General features: G+C 40.3%; 1 pseudogene across 1 annotated transcript; it reads right to left on the bottom strand.

Annotated features, from left to right (window-relative positions):
• Positions 1 to 685: 685 nt before the first annotated feature.
• Positions 686 to 3,339, bottom strand: Gm7337 (predicted gene 7337; annotated as a pseudogene). Its single transcript, NR_003652.2, has one exon. The product of NR_003652.2 is annotated as a predicted gene 7337 (transcript).
• Between the last annotated feature and the right edge of the window lie 3,844 nt (positions 3,340 to 7,183).

Genomic DNA, 7,183 nt, shown 5'->3' with positions numbered 1-7,183 from the left:
TGTGTCCCATATGTTTGCTTACCAAGGACTCTTACCTTAGAAGATCTTCTCTGGAATCATGTACAGACAATATATTTTATAAATATCATCAGTTGTTTCTAACCATAGCAGGCTTGCTTAAAAGGTTTATGTTCAAAATAGGCATATTGGCAAAAACTACAGTCCAGAAACTGCCTTGAGTCATACAGTTCTTCCTAGTGTAGCCTGACCTTGGTCAGTTAATTCTTACATGCCATATGCAGAAACCAGAGCTGAGTCCTGATACCTGACATTTTCCCAAGGGAATCAATACAGTTATTCAATGGTTTTTGTTGTTATAAGGTCATCATTTTGTTCTCACAAAAATTGGCTTATTTATGACAGGTACACTACTTTGTTTTTATAATAGTCCTACAAGACATTATAAAAGACTGAAAAATATTGCCTCTTTTAAAAGAATTAGACTAAAGCCAAGCAGGAGCAATAAGATATCCATGACCAAAGCTTCCTAGACCTTAACATGAAACCCACCACAGACGCAGCCAGCTTCCCAACATAATAAAATAGCAACTAACAACTCAATTGTGTCACTCATCAGCATATTTACATTTCTAAAGCATGGACTTCCATCTTTTAAGTACTATACGTAAGACTTATAGCCTCTATGTAAGACTTATAGCCTCTCATTCAGCAACCAGTATATAATGTTCTTTTACTCTTTATTCCAGACCATAATATAGTCAGGTGCTGGCAGAGCCTTTCAGAGGACAGGTATACCAGGTTCCTGTCAGCCAGTGCTTCTTTGCATCAGCAATAGTGTCTGGGTTTGGTGTCAGCAGATGGGACAGATCCCTAGGTGGGACATTCTCTGGATGGCCTTTCCTTCAGTTTCTTCCTTTTTTTTTTTTTTTTTTTTTTTTTTGTCCCTGCATTTCCTTTGGACTGGAACATTTCTGGGTTAACAATTGTGAGATGCGTGGGTGGCTACATTCCTGAATAAGGGGCCATGCCTATTTACTGGAGATAGTCTCTACAGGTTCTATTTCTGCTTTATTGGGTATTTTGGCTACTGTCATCCACTTTGGGTTGCGAAAACCTCTCACTTCCCCGGCTTCTAGAATTTTCTAGTGGTTCCTCACTCCCTGTTCTCTTTCCTCCACTGATACATATTTCTATTCATATATTTTTCAATTTTTATGAGTTTTCCATACTTTTCCACTGACTTGTTTGAGCAACACAGAAAGCCTAGATTCTTTTATTTCTCTTCCCGTTCTGTCTATCTTAATTATCCAATATTGTTTAATTTTTCTTCTAAATGTCTTTTAAATATTTTTGTTATTAATTTGAGCAGTCCTTTATTTACACTTGCTTAGAAGTGAAAAAAAATCAGGCATGTGTACAGGTTTTCAACAATACAAGAAGGACCAAGTAATAGAATCCATATGAGATCAAAACTTCGCCAAGAAAATGATTCTGAAAATATTTTAAAATATAAAGAAGTATTTATAACCTGGGTATTGAAAACATAAATTTTGTAAGTCTATATCTGTATACGGGGGAGAGATGTCTATATTCAGAGAAATGTAAAATTTAAATATTATCACAGTATAATAGTGGCAGGGATGTATAGGGATAACCAACTATTTTGTGATGAGATTCAAGTTATTATGCTTACTGGATAGAATAACAAACAGCCTTCTAAATGATATGTTATACTCACATAAATAAAATAACCTTTTAGCCTTTCTATCAGAGAAACTTCCTTTTTGTAGTGGGCAGTGGTTAATACTGACTTACAATTGGTCAAAGTGCAGAGAATAAGGGGCTCTGGAGCTCTCATCCCTGAAACATTTAACACACACACAAGAACATGCACACAAGAACATGCATACAAGCACACACACACACACACACACACACACACACACACACACACACCACATGACTCAGCAGACAACATGGTGAAGAAAGGGGTGGAAAGACTGTTAGAGTGGGGAGGTCTGCAGCAAAGCGGTGTCTGTGGACCTGACAGAGACTGTCACACTATGTCATCAGGGTGTCTGTGGTTGCCTGAGAAAGACCTGACTCTGCTCCTTGCTGCCTTCTTCCTTGAGAATTTGAAATCCATCTGGCTACTGGCTTACTTGCACTTAAGGATGCATAGCATATTTTGGAAACGCTGGGAATATGATAGTTTTTAAACCTAGGGGAGTCTCTCTGGGTGTCCATGTTGAGTTTGCCCTGCATATTGGATTTCTGGATTTCCAATAACTGATATTCTAAAGCTGAGTTCTTCGATGTTAAGTCTTTAAACTCCTTCATAAACATCTCCTTGACTTTTTCCATCTCATCAACCAGTTTCTGCTTTTCTTCCTCCTCCCATCTAACAACTAACTTCTGAAAGTCCTCCTCATTTATTTTCTGCATTTCATAGTCTTTAGAGAATCGGACTTGGTGGGTGTGCTGCGCCGACTCCAGCTGGGTCTTGGTGAACTGCAGCTGCTCCTTCAACATGTTGATCTCCTCCTGGAGCTTGTGGTTCTGTGCTTTTGCATTTCTCGCGAGACAAGAATCTGCAGCGTGGCGGCGATGGAGGTGGCTCTGTAGAAAAGCTTGGTTCATGAAGGCTTTGTCACAAAAGCGGCACTGGTAATGGCTGGCTTGGGCCTGGCCCATCATCAGCTGCTGGGCAGACACCATCTTTTTCCTGCGTCTACACTCCTGCTTGAGCAGTCTAATATCCTCAGCCTGCTTGGTGAGCAGCTGTTTGTTCTGCTCACAGCCACTCATACTCAAGTGTAACCGCTCCTCTACCACGCTCAGCTGTGAGGTGAGGAACTCTTGACAATGCACCAGGTACTCAATGGTGAGCTGTGTCAGGCGGATGAGCTTCAACAGCAGTGGGTCCATCTCGGACTGGCAGTACGGGCACTTCTCATTCTCCAGTTTGCAGAAGGTGATGTTCATGATGTTCTCCTGAAGTGTCAGGACATCCATAGTTCCCACCACCTTGTCCACATCAATGGCGCCCAGCCTCCTCCAGTCAATGTTCTCCAGGCGAGGTCGGAATTGGAAGAAAGGCAGGGGTCCAGAGGCCGAGTTGGCAGTGACACGGGTCCTGGGGACTGCACCTCTCTCTGGGGCGTCACGTCTCTTCTGGCTGTTGGACTGAGGGTAGCAGCTGTGTTTCTGGAAGGACATTCTTGAAAGCCAACCTGCTGCCTATACTGGAGGAATAGGGTGGTCTTTCTTACCTGACCAGGCCACCTGGAGTCCCACGACACCACACCTAGAGTGAGCGAGTGGACCTCTGATGCAGTGGTTGCAGTCTATACCCTTGCCGGGCTGGGATGTTGCCATGGCAACATGTAGCTTCATCCTGGAGCTTAAGGCCTGTCTGCTCTGGGGCATTCAGACTGCACTAAGAGGGCCTTACAAACACAGAGATCTGCAATCGGACGAACTTGAAAATGTTACAGCAACTTGCAAACCACGTGACTCTCATGTTGGGAGTCTTTATGGTGGTGCTAGTGTCAGTTGCCAGTGGTTTCCATAGAGATCAACCAGGTGAGGAAAAAAACAGGCATCTTTTAATCCATGAGGAAGGATCAGACTAACCATGAGGACTTTGGTGGTGGTGGTGGTGGTGGTGGTGGTGGTGGTGGTGGTGGTGGTGGTGGTTGTGGTATTTCTGTGGACTTCGGTTCCATCCATTAGGCTGGCACGGTCAGGGAGAGCATGGTGGTCGTTAATCACAGAAGCATTACCAGATTTTCGTATAGGTGGAGAAAAAATAAAGGGCTTATAGATTTGCTCAGTAGTTGCATGAATAAATAAATTGACTCAATTGGTGCCTAGTTAAGGAGATAATGGCTCCAGACCCCATATCCCTTATATTCTCTCTGGCTGGGGCCTGTAAAAGAGGAAGAACCCAGCTCTTGGTCATAAGCCTGTGAGCTGCTCTATATGTTTATTTATTGATATATGATGGACCAACAAAGACTTTTCAACTGGGTCCTTTTTTAATTCTAACCCATCACAAAACTAGTACTTTTAAATCATTTCCTGCTCTAAATGTCCTTATTGATTGCCCAGAGAGGAGCAGTTTCCATAAGTCCCTTACTATATGTAGCTGTTTGAGTACTCATTTAAACCCTCAGGGCACTAAACTTTAGATTTTTCCAAAATATTCCTTACATTCTTGCAATTAGATTTTCTCAACATTCGGCCATACATAGATCACTCTTTAATGTTCAAAAAATTACAGATTTAGGGCTGGAGAGAGCTCAGTATGTTCAGCTCAGAGGCCTGGGGATGGATTCTGGGGTAGTGACTTGCAGCTGTCTATTAACTGTCCCAGGGGTTTTCTTGTCCTCTGCTAGCCTTCGCAAGGTACTGTATACAGATGGAGCACAGACTTGCACAGGCAAACACCGGTATCCCAAAGTTAAGGTTTATTTATGAGTAAAATATCCTAAAGAATTTTCAGTGTTTTACTTCAAATTCAAGAAAGGATTTTTCTAGAAATTTATAATTTTCATAGTTTTTGTCTCCTCTGTCTGTGCCCATCCTACCCTGACCCATGATTGTCTTGGTAGTCACAAGTTCCTTTGCTACCCAGGCTGGCTTCAAACTCTTGTTCTTCTTACATCTGTCTTCTCTTACATCTTACATCTTCTTCTGTTGGGAAGACAGTCTGTGTCATCAGGATGATGTGTGCCTCTATGTCACATTCACTTTTTCCACCCTAAAAAGTCTATCTTAGCTGTGAGTGAACTTTAGATGTTATGAGTTATAACAAGCTGCCTGTGAAGCTTTGGGACAGGAAGCTGCCTCAGGAAATGCTTTCTTTAGACATGGATGTGAGAAGAATGGTTGCCAGAGGTTTGGACCTCAACACAACTGGGAAGCTGACTTCGTGTTCACCTTGAACAATAAGTAAAATGCTGTTTAACATATTTCATGCTGAAGGTAAGTAAATAAATTTAGTTTAACAAAGTAACTTGAGGAAAAGATAGAGTTAGATTCTGTCTTGGGTAGGGTTTTACTGCTGTAAACAGAGACTACGACCAAGTCTTATAAATGACATTTAGTTGGGGCTGGCTTACAGGTTCAGAGTTTCAGTCCATTATCATCAAGGCAGAAACTTGGCAACATCCAGGCAGACATGGTGCAGGAGAAGCTGAGAGTTTTACATCTTCACCTGAAGGCTGCTAGCAGAATACTGACTTCCAGCCAGCTAGGACAGCCAGCTAGGATGAGAGTCTTAAAGCCCATACCCACAGTACCATGCCTATGCCTTCTAATAGTGTTACTCCCTGGGCCAAGCATATACAAACCATCACAGCCTCCCAGTGATTTCCCCTTTCTCCCCATGAAGAGTGCATTAGAGTAGCCAGTGAAGTAAGGGAACAATATGGAGTAATAGAAACTTGTAGAAAAGGAACGTATATTGTATTTATTGACACAAGAGCCTTAACTGAAAGCAAGTTGATCAACATCCTGAAGATTTTTGTTACTAGATTGTCAAATAAATCCTGAGAGTAAAATGCTCCAGAGTGTTTCTGTCCTCATGTAATTAATTCCTTTAAACAGATAGGGTTTTATATTAATTATAATCTAAAATACTAATTGCTTAACTGAGATAGTCTTTCTTTTATTTTCTTTTCCCTTTGAGAATTTTTGGGATCTAACTGAAAAAATATCTATTTTCAAAGTTTATAATGATGCTTGATGTATATACTTACATATTTTAAATGTATGTATACATATGTACATAAATACATAATAATATATACATGGATACACATAGTGTAAAAATATTACCATTATTAAATGAACTGACATATTCATTTTATAGTAAATGAGTTTTAGGGAGTGACTATCCTTAAAGTATACACTCTCCATAAATTTCTAGATAAAACATCAATATCTGGTCATCTAGTTGCAGTTTTTGTCTCCAGAACTTTTTATCTTCTAACTGCATATTTATACACGCTTAACTCTATGTCAGCCCCAATCTTGTGGTAACTGTCATTCTATTCTCTACAAAATAACTAAGTCCAAAATAACAGGGCTTTAGCCTTCCAAGCAGGAAGTGGACTTTGATAGTCCAAGGATATAAAGCCCACTTTTCATATTATTGGAAGAAATCATGACTATAACACTTATTTCCAGAGAGGAAAACCGTGCACATGCCTCGGCCTCGGCTTTCCTATTTCTGCTTGGAATGGTGCAGCAGTGGTAACCTTCTAAATGGGAATATTTTAGTTTTCCTGTCTCAGGCTCATCATGGGACCACCATTTGGGAAACTGGTCACTTATTTTGTTCAATGTTCAGGAGTAGGAAAAGTCTCACTCCGATGCAGGGAAGGGTAAGGAACTTGAGATTTTTCTGACCTGACAAGAAAGTGACTGCTGTATTTGTAGGAAGAAACTAAGAGGTTGGGTGTTAAGGTAAGATATGCTGAGACTTGCTGTGTACCCATCAATCTAGGATTTATTAGCTTCCCTTCTAGTCCACTGGGCACATGAGACTGCATATCAAAGGACTGAAGGTGGGTAGAAGCCAAAAAGAGACAGCCGGGGGCAGAGACAGGAAGAAATTTCCCCACGGCCATCTGTGGCACATATTGCCAACATACTAATTTTAAATTGGTAAAATTACTTTTGAGCTTTTGATCTTCATACCATGAAAAAAATAGATTTTTTAAATAAACTGTGTATTTTGTGGTAATTTGTTGCAAGAGTACTAAAATCATTATTCAACCTCACACTAGTTTAGTTTACCTTTCCTTCTCAGCAGTAGTCAAAGTCCATAATTTCTCGGTATATTCTTTCATCTTTCTGCAAATACTTTGTAACTATTTAATAATTGGCAAGCCTTGTCTTTAAAGTGAGAACACTATTTGTATGATTACTGTCAGGGCTTAACCTTTGTGAGGAGCACAGAATGGATCCTGACACAAGCCCAATGAAAAATTGTTTAGAAAAGTTGATGACATTTTGAAGCCAAGAAAATGATGGTAGGCAGGGAGTAAGTGGTCACATAGTCTTTAGGAGAAAGAATTAAGAACAAAAGACTTTTGGGATAACATTTGAAATGTAAATGAAGAAAATATCTAATAAAAAATTTTTAAAAGAACAAAAGACAACAATGTATTTGTATTGTATCCTAGAGCTAGTTTGAAGAACTGGCATACTT

The sequence above is a fragment of the Mus musculus genome, chromosome 5 (genome assembly GCF_000001635.26).
Source record: "Mus musculus strain C57BL/6J chromosome 5, GRCm38.p6 C57BL/6J".
Classification (NCBI taxonomy): domain Eukaryota; kingdom Metazoa; phylum Chordata; class Mammalia; order Rodentia; family Muridae; genus Mus; species Mus musculus.
The sequence above is the reverse complement of the archived record's forward strand: the minus strand, read 5'-3'. Positions and strand labels throughout refer to the sequence as shown.